Source organism: Falco naumanni, chromosome 1 (assembly GCF_017639655.2).
Source record: "Falco naumanni isolate bFalNau1 chromosome 1, bFalNau1.pat, whole genome shotgun sequence".
Lineage (NCBI taxonomy): Eukaryota > Metazoa > Chordata > Aves > Falconiformes > Falconidae > Falco > Falco naumanni.
The window spans coordinates 41,457,908-41,471,965 of record NC_054054.1 but is presented as its reverse complement, the minus strand read 5'-3'; positions in this window follow the sequence as shown (position 1 = coordinate 41,471,965).

Sequence of the window (14,058 nt, the reverse complement as noted above, 5' to 3'; positions counted from 1 at the left end):
TATTAAAATATGTTGGAGTGATATTAAAATGGCCTCTGTTTGTAAACATGTTCAAAGTGTCTCAAAAAGCTTTTGAAGTGACAATTCCATGATTCTTTCCACTCTTACCTCAGCACTAATAAAGTGCTTCATTCTGCTCAAATCACAGGAGCAGCTTCAAGTGAGATTTGGGGAGATGAAACTGATGAGTGCAATTTGAAATTAGAAACATCATTTGCAACTATATTGTAAAGGCAGGAAAAAGAGTGGAGGGTTTTATAGAAAACGTTGAAAAATGTCAGCTTCCCTCTTGTTTTGCCTTTTTTTTTTCTTTTTTACATTCTAGTAAAGGGTAAGTCCAGACTTTAAATGAGCACCACATACCTCCCAGAAATACATTAAATGCTCATAGTTGTTTTTTACCCTGTCCCTTCTTACAAAGGTAAAATTAGGACCTGGTGTTCGAACACTGGGATAGTATAAGCTAGAGATAACAGCAGTGAAGGCAAAGATGTACAGAAATTAGGAACATATAACAGCTGCCTGACAGAGAGGAAAAGGACCCTTGATCACAGGGGCTTGGAGATACAGCTGAATAATGAATGAATGATTCTCGCAGCCAGATGGAGAAATGTTATCACCCTTCAAATCACACCACAGCTGAATGTGAAGCTGTGAATGTGCTTTCTTATCTCAGATTCCCCGGGGACAATATATTCCAGGTGCCTGATAGAGTTTCCTCTGCTGGAGAACAGTTGAAAGGCTATAACACAAGACTGAATGAATTTCATCATTAAATAATAGCTTCGGCCTTTTTCAAGTTTATTTTTAGAACAAGAGCGTAGCTTTTCCCAGTAAAAGATGCAGATCCACTTGTTTCATAAACACTAATAGCCACCCCATTTTAATGGTGCAATAATAAAAGGGCTGGGGGAAGTTATTTGGACACCTACAGCTATTTGACCTTTTATTCTTTATTCTTTAGCAACAGGACTGTGGCTGGGAGGAGGGAAAGAAATTTTCTTCAGGGGGTTGATCTGCCTCTTCTAATGTCAGCAGTGCTTTTGCCACAGAAATAAAAAGCTCTACAGGATACGTGTAATGAATGGAAACAACAGCTCATTAATTGCAAAACAGGATTCGTGGGACCTCTTGATGTTTCATTGTTTTGTTAGCATTTTGACTGTTCCCATCAAATTTGATGCATTATTAGTGTTTCACATACTTGCCTGCGTTCCTAAAATTAATCAGCTCTTTAAGAGAACTGCACCTGAATGCTGAAGCTGACAGTCCAGACATGGATGTAGGGTGGCTCACGAGTGCTTGCACTGATTTCTGCACTTTTGCTAGATAATTCACTTAGGGCACAGAGCGTGAGACAAATAGCATGGCTGTAAACTTGTGTACCTCTTTCAAAGGCAACATATCAACTTATGCATCAAAAGAAGATAAGCTTTATCAAAAAAAATGCAGTTGTTAACTGCAATGTTCTACACTGATGTAAGGCTGTGTATTCTAGTAGAGAAGTTGGCTTGATCAAGAATTTTACATGCAGGTGAAGTACTCAGGTGCAGGTAGTTGCTTCTTTGTACTTCTAGCAATTATAACTGACAAGACTAATAAAAATTATCCTTTGAGATAATATATATGCATCCCTTATTTAAACCAATGTCTTTTACTGATGAGGTTTGCTTCTGTGGCTTTAGGGTGTCTGTCTGAAAAAAAAAACCCAAACAACCATTGGTGCTAGGAATGACCAGACCTTACTGGTCATAATGATGCCCACTGTCTTCAACAAGATTGGTATCACTTTCCAGAGAAAGTTGCAGGTTAACATCCCTGAACTGGAACAGCCTGCTCTTCTAAAATAAAAAAATAACAATATCCCAAGTCATGCCCAGCTAGCAAAGAAATTTCCTGACTACAATCCAAAAGCACAAATGAGATGTGAGGTGGATTTGCTGCAGAAGGACCAATGGAGGGAGGGATGGATCATGGGCTTCAAAAAGACTTGCTTGTGCATTTCAAGTCAAGTACATAGGTATGTTTGCAGACCCAGTACCCTAAAGAAGGACCATCTAAATGCTTCACTAGATTCTGGGTCATGCTGGAATAAATCCTCATACAAGGTACTAATGGTGTTGGAAAGAATAAAAAAATAAGTACAAACCTTCTGTGGTCAAGATGGTCCTATGAAAGGATAGTGTTTATATGAATTTTGCACTAATTTGGTAGAACCCACATGTCACACTCTGAAGATGTCCCAAAACTGCAAGGAGGAAACAGCTCCTGAAAGCTGTGCCACTGCAAATACGTGGTGCCTTATGCAGGCTGAAGTGCTTGCTTGTGACACCTGGACAGGCTGAGCACAGGTAAAGTCATGAATGCTGCCAGCCAGGGCTCTTTTAGCACTGTGCAGAAACTTTGAAGCCACAGGACATCCCAGAAAATTTTATAGAAAGTACTTTGCTCATGAAACTCATGTTCCATGACGCTTAAACACCTGTTAAGCCTCTTCTTTTTTTTTTTCTTTCTTTTTTTTTCCCCCCCCCGGAAGGGAGTTACAGCCAAGGGTACATCTTGATTTGAGCCTCCAGTGGCTATTAATGCCACTTTATGCCTATCAAAGCTTTCAAATAACAAGCAGACAAGAATACCAGCATCTCTCCTTCCCTATTTTCAATTCCATTAGAAAATCCCATGCAGCAAAGAGAGCTTCTTCCCCCTTGTTAGTAAATCTGTTCCCAAAAGGGAGCTTGCTGGCCATCCTAGCCCACACAAGCTTTCCTTATGTTTTAAAACCTTTACCTAAGATTCATGCACAGCTCTTTCACTTCCTCTGAAATCTATCTGGTGAATTTAGAGCAAACTGTGACTACAGTGTGTTGAAAAACCGTGTCCTAAGACATGAGAAGGAAAAGAGGAATGGCACGTGCCTCTTGCACTGATCCCGTAGAAGCATTACTTTGAGCAACACCGAAGAGCAGTAATGCTAGGAACATGAAAGCTTGTCATGTACAAAAACCAATATTTACCTTGGGAGTCAGAACAGGCCTTTCCACATAAGTAACTGCAGTATCTATAGTGCTATCTGTGATGCAAAATTACTCAAGAAACTATTAAATTAGAAAAAAAATGTTAGAAGGCACAATAAAATTAAGGATGACAACAAACTGGAGAACAAGTGAGCTGAGGAAGTGAAAAAGATCTTTTGCAAAGAAAAGACATCAAAGAAAAATGGGACAATAAAAATAGCAGGTCTGTGGAATGCTTCTATATCCAGCTTTTTGCAAAAAATCCATTACACCGGAGACAATAGCACTCCAGATTTGAGCAAGGGAGTGGGAAATATGAATGCTTATTTGGCTAGTGGACCAAGTTGATAGTCTGAGTGCAAGTGATGGTAGCTGCTGAAAGTGAATGGAAATAACCTCCGTGATGAATACATTGAAGTCATAATCACTATTCATAGTAATTTCATTGTCTTCTTCAATTAACACCTCTAGGTTTTGGTGAAGTGCCCAAGAAATTCTAAAATTAATGACGACATCTTTTTTTTCTGATACTCAGTGTCCTGGCTGCATTACCCATTCATTAGGGCTGGTGATGGTTTTGGGTTTTTTTTTCTTTTTTTCCTTTTTCTTCATTTCTTTCTTATTAAGAGGAGAAACAGTCTGGAGGAAGGTCGTTGTTTTCCAGTACGTCCTTAGGGGGCAGTGATCATGGATATGTGTATACACACACACACACATATATATATAATATATATATACATATCTATATAATCTTTCACTCCTCTTCAATTTACACTGCCACATTACAAATCTTTTTGGGTTTTAGAATTACACAGAAAAAAAAAACAAGAAAAAATTGTGTAAGTTGGATGGGGTTTTTGCTTGCTTCTTCCGAAGATGGCATTCACTCAGTTTTCTAGCCCTGTCCTTTCTGTCCCTTCTGCTAGAGATCAAAAGAAAAAAGAGAGATTTAGATTCCAAATAATACACAATTAATGGTAGGACTGTCTTGTCTGAACAGATTTCTCTGTAAATTTTTTGGTCCTAATGTATGATTCCATAATAACATGATCCTATGCTATTGATGTTTCGTTTTTCAGCTTCATCCTTGATCCTGTCTCTGTAACACCTGCAGCATGGTTATTCTGCAACTGGGACTTTCTCATGTTTCAACACAGCATGGTCATCAAAATTGTTCTCTTGTGGCTGCTTATGTTTCCTGAAAGTACGTGCTGGATCTTGGCTTGAAGCTCGACAAATACAAGAGGTACTACAAGACACCATTCTAGGATCTGTAGTGAAAAGACAGTCCCTGCCCTAAAATAAAACAGTTATGGTAGGACATTTCGGTAATTCTCCACAGATATCTACCTTTCTATTGCCACCTCACAGTTCAGGAAGACTGATAAGGCACTAAAAAGACAGTACCTATAATGTCTATGAATATATGCTGCGTATGCTCAGTGGATGGGAGCCTTGGGCCAAGCAGTATTAAGTGGAACAGCTCTATTGGCTTTAGTCGAATGCCAACAAGAGGGAGATCAATCCTTTTGATTTCTAAAGTTGTTAGTTGCTCATGTTGAAACTAGACCAATGTCTTGATTTCCATGGGGGTGTGCTAATTTGCTGGCTGAGTTTAATGACCCTGACAGCTCCTGAACCCACACAAAGAATTCTGAAAAAGGAATTCATGCTGTCGCTTTCTGAGGAGGTCTGTACCTCCTCTAATGACTATGTCCTAATTAGCCCTTGTAATTATAACCAAAGTTTTGACATTCCTGTGATGTATATAGCAAGTTTTAGGTTGAGCCAAAAGTACATAGTGTTCTTCCCTTGAAACTGGGAGTGTCGGTAGATGCATTATTGATGAGGATTTCTATAACAGTCCAGGTTGATTCTCCTTAGGACAGTATTCTATTTCTATGAAAAATGAAAGCTGTCCTTATGAGTACTAACTTGCATTCTTTACCTAAGAAATGTGCATATAATTTATTGACAGGACACTGGAATATCTGCATTATGAATGGCTGTGTGGTTAAAGAGTAATTCAAGACCTTCAGACTTCTCCTTCAACCACCATTTCTACAACTGTTATTTTATAACGTGAATATGGAATTTGTGGAATGCCTGTGTGTTTAGAAAGGCCTACAGCCACGTTTGATCATTTGACTCATGCCACCAGAATGAGTCAAGGATAATTCTTTTGAGTCTTATACACAATTAATATAATGCCAAATATTAGATAACATAAAAATACTCTATATATTAGTCAATATATTTATTGATTTCTGAGCTAAAACACAATGAAACATTTCTTTGTAACCTCACACAGCTGCTCTATTCTGAGCACTGACGGTTTCACAAATGTTGGTAAAGTATCTGTATTGTCAAGCTCAGCTCTGTTTCATATAGATGCAATACCTGCGAAATCATTGCTGCTCATCCTAGGCCTGTCATTTCATCCCATCCCATCTGTTTGCCTACTTTTATGAAATGCTTTTACTCTCAGAAAAATATGTTGCCTATGGCAATCCATTCCTTCCTTGGTAATTGCAGCCCTTCAAGTATTGTACGGCAATATCCAGCTCTTCTAGCATCTCTCACAAGTAAGTACTGTGTCAGAGTTACTCCACTGTTGGGAAGCGCTTTTGGGATGACAGTCTTCCCTCTCATTCAGTGCTCTCTGTGGTTACCCCAGCTGCCCATAATGACAAAGAGCTGGAGCATCAGGCCCGGAGCCAGACAATGAAGACACTGCCAACACTCCTGGAGCTTATTGTGATATTCACTTTATACACTGCTGCCAGAGAATAACCAGAAGGAGGAGATTATGGATCAGATGTGCTACTTATGTAGTCATGAAAGGACAGACTGCGTGAGGGTTTGGCAGTTTTCTTGTGAAGGGTTCAATCTGCTTGGTACACTCAGAAATCTCCACTCAGAGAAAAAGCAAAAGCAGCTGACTACAAACGCATGATTTGGACAGAGCAATAACAAGGCTGTTCTGTGCTACCTTTAACAGAGGGAGGACAGTCTTCACCAGATGCACTGTAAGGTGAAAAGATCAGCAACCTTGTGCAGTTATGGCAATTCATCCCTGAGATTTGGGACTGAATTTCCTCTGGCACAAGAAGAAAATCAGGATCTAAGAAAGTACTTTCCTTTATGCAAGTGAAAGGATTTGGACAGCATCTGGTGCTGCCTCCCCTGGCCCCAATGGAGCAGTCAGGAGAGATCTGAGGGATGGAAATCTCCTGGCTACACTGCTCAGCCCAGCTGCCCTCCTTTACCCCAGCCAGCTAGCCTGACTGCCTCTGGGTTTTGCTGCTTTCCTAGTCCTACTAGTTGAACCACTTCCATTTGTAAATAATTACATCATCTTGCATTTGAGATGGTTAATAAATGTAGGATGTTCTATGTTATTTGTCAACCTTCCTGTGCCTGTATGGAGCTTGAGCTACTTTATTTTAGTCCATCACAAAACACAGTCCTGCATTATGGAGCTTCACCATTCAACCACTGCAGTTAGATGCAGGCACTGTTACCACCTTCACAGAAAAAAAAAAAAAAAAAAAAAGAAAGAAAGAAAAAAAAAAAGTGCCTGTAGTTTACCAGAACAGCAGCGACTTGGGATCTGCTTGAACAGGATTCCTAGAAGGGAGGGTTTCTCCCAGCATGAGCAAGGCTTTGAAGTCAGCCCAACTGATGCAACATGAGCTCCTGAAATCTGAATACTCCTGCAAGAACCATCATCTCACCACACAGGATTTGCTTTAGGTCTAAGTAGCTAGATTTTTTAAAAATATAAGACATATATATATGTTTTATTCCTGCATATTTCTAACTTTTCACAGAAACTCTCAAAGAAAAATCACGCTATCATGTGAAACAAACTAGAGCAAGACCTCAAAAAAAAACCAGCAGCAAAGTTACTGCCAGATTTCTGCAGACTGTAACCACCAGAACCATAACTCATGCTAATACCTCAGTGCTTTTGTATATATAGGTGCCTCAAAGACTCCTTGTAACAAGTGCTATAGAATGAGATGCTGTTGACTTTCACATTAGCAGTCCAAGGGGCAGTCTGACCTCCCTTCATTACAGACTGATTCTCTCCAAGTGAGCTTCATTTTCCACCAGAAAGGTTGCATGAAACTTTCCTGCACTAGTCTGCTAGCTCAGTCACAGAACAGTGATGCTGTGCTTGTATGAGGCCTTTTCTACTGAGCCACTGAGGCACTCTGCAATGTTCGTGCAACAAATCTCACTGGTTTTGTAATTCTTAAATTTGCTGTAAATGACCTTTTAGTTTACTTGTACCTCCTGCCAGCACAACTCTGTGTGTTAAAGACAGGACACAATATACCTCTTGACTGGAAAAGTTCTGCCAGCAGAAGACACTTCATGAAGTGCAAAACTAATTCAGCAAAACTACTATTATCAGAAAGATTCATTTCACTAAAGCCCTACAGAGTATGATTTTTGCTGGGTTAATCACAGCCACAGTTATGGGAGATTTAACTCTGTCAGTTAAGCCAACTGTCAAGATTATGCCAGAAATCAATAGAGAAATCTTTTAAGATATTCCTTCTATTGCAAAATAGGTGGCAGAGGAAAGAACCTCCTTTTTCTGCAGATTACAGGGAGAGCTTAGAAATATTGAAGATAAAATCCAGACTCATTTGATCCAAGATAAATCTGGTCCTGGACATGCTTTGACAGTGTAGCTGGCTGGTCATTGCTATATTGGTGAAAATTTCTCTACATACGTATACTGTTAGAGTAAGAAACCTTCAAGGCACAGAGTAAGGCAGGAGAAGAACGTTGCAAAATCCACCTCTAAATCACAGACTCCTTCCAAAAACCACAAGAGAATTGGTTAGTTAAAAAATTTCCTCAGGATTTTAGCAAGTTTAGCAAGGATAAGAACCATTTTTCTACTCACCAGAATACACAGCCTAATTATCTACTTCAAAGGGCAACAGGAGCCACTTTAGATGCTTTTCAGGATAGTTCTGCTATTATACCTGAAAAGAGGAACTATGCAAGAGTGCCAGGAGGGATGGTCCTGATATGGTTAAAAGATTGGAACTGAATGGTAGGAGTAAATGAGTGGCTTTCGTAATGGAGGGAAGTAACAAAAAGGATTCTGTAGGAAACTGCTGCTGAACACATTCATTAGTGACCTAGAAAAAGTATTAACAGAGACCGACAAAATTTGCTGCAGATATAAAGCTATTCCAGAGCAATAAGGACAAACACAATTGTGAGGAATTGGAAAAACACTTTACAAGATTGAGTGAGGAATAAATGTGAAGTGGATAAATGTGAAGGGGGAGACGAATGAAAAGGTGGATGCCTGAAAACGAATCTGATGGGCTCTCATCTAACCATTACAATTCAAGCGAGAGCTTGACATTACAGCAATGGTTCCATGAAAACCTCAGCTCAGAGCTCAACAGTAATCAAAAAATGCTAAATCAAATGCTAAGAATCATTAGGAAAGAAACAGAAAGCAAAATAGACCATTATGACACTGTATACATTCATGGTTCTCCCAGACTATGAATACCATGAACCAGCCGGACACTTAGTGTGCAAAAGTGATATGTTATAAATAGAAAAGCTACCAAGCAGGATAATGAGGACAATTAAAGACATGGAGTGGCTTACATACAAACTGCAATTCCTTTGACTGGGTCTTTCATCCCAGAAAAATAGATGAGTTCAGGGATTGGACAGAGGTCTACGGAACCATGAACAAAGATGACTAGGGAACTACTTATTTTCTCATGAAATTCAGGGCCTGATCTAGCAGATTCTAGGGTAGGAAAGGCAGTTTTCCTACAGTATTCTGTATACCTGAGAACTCATTGCCAGAGGATGTCTTGGATGATAGAAGTTTGGACTCAAGCGAGAAAACATTTATCACAAATTATTAAATTAGCTCAAGGAACCACTACTTCCAGGAAGATATGGACTAAGCGTCTCAACTAGGAGAATTGTCTCCTTTCAACCTCCCTTTGTGGCTCAGATATCCCTAAAGAACTTCTAGGTTCTGAGAAGGTCCTAGGAAAAGGCCAGAAGCTCATAATGCCTGCAGGGGAGACCTTTAGGGTCACTGGCGGAGCTACTGGTTGAACTACTGTTCTTGGAAGCAGCCAAGAAATGTACATACCTGCATGCTCCTGATCACTGTGATCCTGACAGAGCCCAGCAAGCACCACATCCAGTAGCCAGAGAGAGGACATGAGTGTAGAACAAACCTTTGTTCTTGCTCACATCTGCTTTGCTTCTGAATCTGCAAGCAGGCAGTGGATGTCTTGATACAATTTTTACACATTAGGAAAAAGAATCTCGTGCTGTGCTTCTGAAATTCACTGTAGAGGGACTGGTTGCCAAAACGTGTGCAAGGCAGCTCTCCAGGGTCCCCCTTGTGCAGTAACAGCTTCAGAAAAGACCTATACTGGTCACATTGGAAATCTTTTCTTATTGGAAATCTCTGTTCCAGCCTCTGACTCCTCAAATGAGAGTACTGTCAACACTGGATCAGGTCAGATGTAGCTTTTTCTGGCTGAGTGTTTGAAAGACTGCAAATGTCTCTACTACACAGCCTCCCATTCCAAATGAAGGATTATTTTTTTTTTTTTCTTGAGCTTAATGAAGTTTGAATGAGCATGAGGCCTTCTTTGAGTGTTTGGTAAGGTCTTCCTGGAAAAGGCGGCACACGGGAAATGAAAACTTGAAGTTTGTGGGTCAAGGTTGGTAAGAGGACAGACAAAGAAAGGAATGTGGTGCTAAAGAAAATATTCACAGCATACTTGAGGATGTTCCACAACACTAAATAATTCAGTTTCTGTCTCAATCCAGTAGTTAGAAAACCAATTTCCTTGTTATAATGAGAAAAGGATAGAGTTAACTCCTGGGAGTTTTACTGTTACCACATTAAACACATGTGGTGGGTTGACCTTGGCTGGATGCCGGATACCCACCAAGGTGCTCTATCACTCCCCTCCCCAGCAGAATAGGGAGGGAGAAAGGCAGTTTAATGAAGCAATAGCAAAAGTCGTGCACACAGAAGTGAAGGAACACAAGAAGTGTTATTCTCCGCTTCCCATCAGCAGGTGATGTTCAGCCACTTCCTGGGAAGCCAGGCTTCAGTACACATAGCAGTTGCTCCAGAAGACAGACATCATAAATAACAAATGCCCCCACTCCCTCCTCCTTTCTCTTAGCTTTTATATTTGAGCAGATGTCATATGGTATGGAATATCCCACTGGTCACTTTGGGTCACCTGTCCTGGCTACGTCCCCTCCCAAGATGTTGCTCCCTCCCAGCATACTGAGTGTGTGGGTATCTGTGGCGTGTGGGCAGAGGGGGAAGGTTGAAGGGAGAGCCTTGATGGTGAGCGAGTGCTGCTCAGCAGTACCCAAAACATTGGTGTGCTATCACCACCTTTCTAGCTACTAGTACAAAGCACAGTACTATGGGGGCTGCTGTGGGGCTCAGCCAGACCCAATACAACACTGAGCATCAATGAATAGCTTCAGTTCAAATCACCCATAATGCCAGTTTACAGATACAGACCCAGAGAAGCGCTGCAAAGGGTATGCTGACATCTCGAAGGACTTCCCACTTCTCCAGCCAAGCAATTAAATTATCTCCCCATTCCTGGTCTGTCTTACAAATAGCATGGGCGACCATGACCTGACCTGGGAGACCTAATGCTCCCACTAGCTGCAAGACTCAAGAGGGAACTCTTCACCATGAGTACAGATGCTGTCTGAATGCACCATAAAAAACAGCAAGGATCTTCTCAGTATTGTTTGAGAAGATCAGCAAAGGAATGCTGTTTGTAAGCTGAGTGCTGCTCCAGCTACATGTAGCATGTGTTGTTCAAGGTTGTAACATAATGCCATTGGAGCAAGTCCCGGATGAGGGAATCTTGTTCCAGCCTGAGTTCCAAATCTTCACACCAAATGGGAATCTCCATGCATGCAGCAGAAACTCAAGTTCCACTCATTCATTGCTCTGGCACGTCCAGAAAAATTCCTCGGATGATTTGTGCAGAGCTGCTGTGCCTGCCCAATCAGCCATCTCGCTGGAGGGCAAGCTTTTCGCATCTCTCCAACCTCCAGTTTTGACTGCTGCTCACTCCAGTGATGGCTGCAGAGTTTTAAGATGCTCTCTCACATTATTTAATTGGTACCATCTTTCTACTGATGGTTGACTCGGTATAAAGCTGGCTCTTTGGTTTACACTCATTCCTGTAAATTTAAGCTGATGTATTCAGCTGTGAGCAGGGGCAGCTTCTGCATAGGCTCCCATTGCTTTCTGCAGGCTGAGCAGACTCAGGAGTAACAGTTGTATTGAACTATTCATTAACAATTAATTAAGTCCCTTCCCAACAGTGGCCTTTGGCAGACACTTAAAGAAATGTACAAAAATGAGGTAGAGTTTGTTCTTCTTCCAGGAATCCTAACCCAGTATTTGGTGATTCAGGAATTTCAAACAAAATTTTTGCCTTTGTATTTAATAATCCTCAAAGGCTTTCACTTTAGGGCTCTCGGAATTTGGAATCCACAGAATTTTCACATTTAGCAAACAACTTTGCAAGTTATCAACATGCTGGTAGGGAGACTAGGATTCACCTCCCATTTCACCCCTGATTTAAAATTCTAGATTTAATATTCAACATTTCCCCTTCTGTATTTTTTTTCCTCTGAAAGATGAACATAGCCAACTTAGTTGTTCCTTATACAGAAGGTGTTCTGCAGGTATCACCTCTGCTTTTTAGTCCTGGACCACAAAGAAAATGACTTTGTGAAAAGTGACTTACTTTTAGTGATAGGGAGCTTAACCAACTGAATTTATTGTTTTTCAGCTGATTGATGGCATATGGCAACATGCCCACTTTTGGCCTAAGGCAGGTGCAAGGCAAATTATCTCACATAACTAGTTTAGCTTTGGTTTTTATTAATGTTTATGAAATAGCAGGTTTGGGGGGGAGTATATTAAGGCTTGGAACTCCAGTCAATTTTGAAACTGGCTTCTAGACCTTACTTTCCAGCACTATATGACAGTCCCTATTTTTCTCCTGAAATGATCTTTCACCTTATCAGAAACTGAAAATTGGTTGCAATTTTTCTTCTTTTAATTCATTTAAGCAGCTTAGCTATATTTCCAAGGTTATTTTACTGACTGTGTACATAGTACTATTTCTTTGCATTACAAGATTAACACAAGGTTATAAATTTACAGTGGGATGGAAGGGAGAAACAGTTGAACCTTGTGACTACAAAAGCAGAAATCTCAAGTGCACTAATTAGAACCATTTTAAATGGGGAGACTAATATCCACCTTGTCATAGAAATTTTTCATTAAATTATGATTCAAGAATTTTTAAGACACATGTATGCAATAGTACTAAACAGACATTTCTAAGGTTCTTGTTATCTTTCCACTTGCTTTCGTGCATGTCTGGGAATGTTTGGTTTTGGTACTGCTAATTCTACACTAGTATTATACCTAATTAATTATGTCTTAGAGGTTTTGACAGTCTATTTTATCTTGTTTTCACTGGTCTAACAGGAGATTGTGTCTCCTGACAATCTACATAAGCATAGGTGCTTGGTGAGATAAAGTTTTTCACTAATTCCTGAAACACAAAGTCTAAAATCACAGAGCTTGGCCCTATCTATGTGCATATCTGCCGGGCACAGCAGCTTCTATCTGAACATCTGGAGGAACTGTAGAAGATTAGACATCAAACTACACAGAGGAGAAAAAAACTTACTCTAGAAGGAGGATTGGTGACAGGAGAGTCCTAGAAGTATTTCAAACCCCAAGCATCAGAATCAGTGGACATACAAGAAAATGTGTAGCCTGCAAGGCTGCCAAAACCTATGAAGAAAATGAACAATCAAATGGAGGGTGAGTCTGGAGGACAACACGAAATATGGAGAGTGTGACATGAGCATTTGACATTTTCCCCTGGCCAACCTACACGTAGCAGCAGTTCTCATGCCCTCACTGGAAAAGGACAGTCAAAAGAGTTTCCTCCTCTTGAACCAGCTCTCCAGGGAGCAGGAAATGTGATTTAAGTGATCCTAGTGATCCTGTCTAATCGATTCATAAGGGAACCTGCCCACATTGCCGCTCTTGAACCCACCCTCTGTATGGGCAGGGTACTCTGGCTGTGGCACAGGGAGCAAAAATAGCAGCAGTGTTTGAGTATAGAGTGTGTTTTTAGCTGTGGGAGGCAACAGAGATAACTATGGCCTGGCAAAGGTGTGGGGAGGGGGTTAAATGTGGAAGGGCAGGTGGATCACCTTAGGTTATCTCAGAGGTGATGTTTAGTTGTTTTCCTTAAAAAGTGTAACTTCTTTTTTTGTTCTTTCAATATTACCAACTTTCATTCATCTCCGACCTTTTCTTTTTTTCATTCCTGTGGAATCTAATCCAGCAGAAGAGAGGTGGCATGGGGAACGGAGACACAGGTCCTGGCAGTATTTAAGAAACACTGAAAAAATCCCTATTTAGAAAACCTTTTGTATCCTAAAAATTAAGTTAAAACTCTGACATCACACCACATTCAAAAACACAGCAGATGAATTAAATCCATTGATTTTTGTGTTCCATTAAGTAAAACAAAAAGAAAGGAAAGGAAAGGAAAGGAAAGGAAAGGAAAGGAAAGGAAAGGAAAGGAAAGGAAAGGAAAGGAAAGGAAAGGAAAGGAAAGGAAAGGAAAGGAAAGGAAAGGAAAGGAAAGGAAAGGAAAGGAAAGGAAAGGAAAGGAAAGGAAAGGAAAGGAAAGGAAAGGAAAGGAAAGGAAAGGAAAGGAAAGGAAAGGAAAGGAAAGGAAAGGAAAGGAAAGGAAAGGAAAGGAAAGGAAAGGAAAGGAACTCAGCATCATCACAATGTTCACTGGTCACTTTGGTGTTGCTTTTTGTTTCATGTGGAAGAAGCTCTTGTCATCTACAAGTCTAAGATGGCTACTAAAGAGACTGATTGCAGTTTTCTTCCAAGTACAATAAAATGGCATTTATTGTTTCTGTGAGGAAT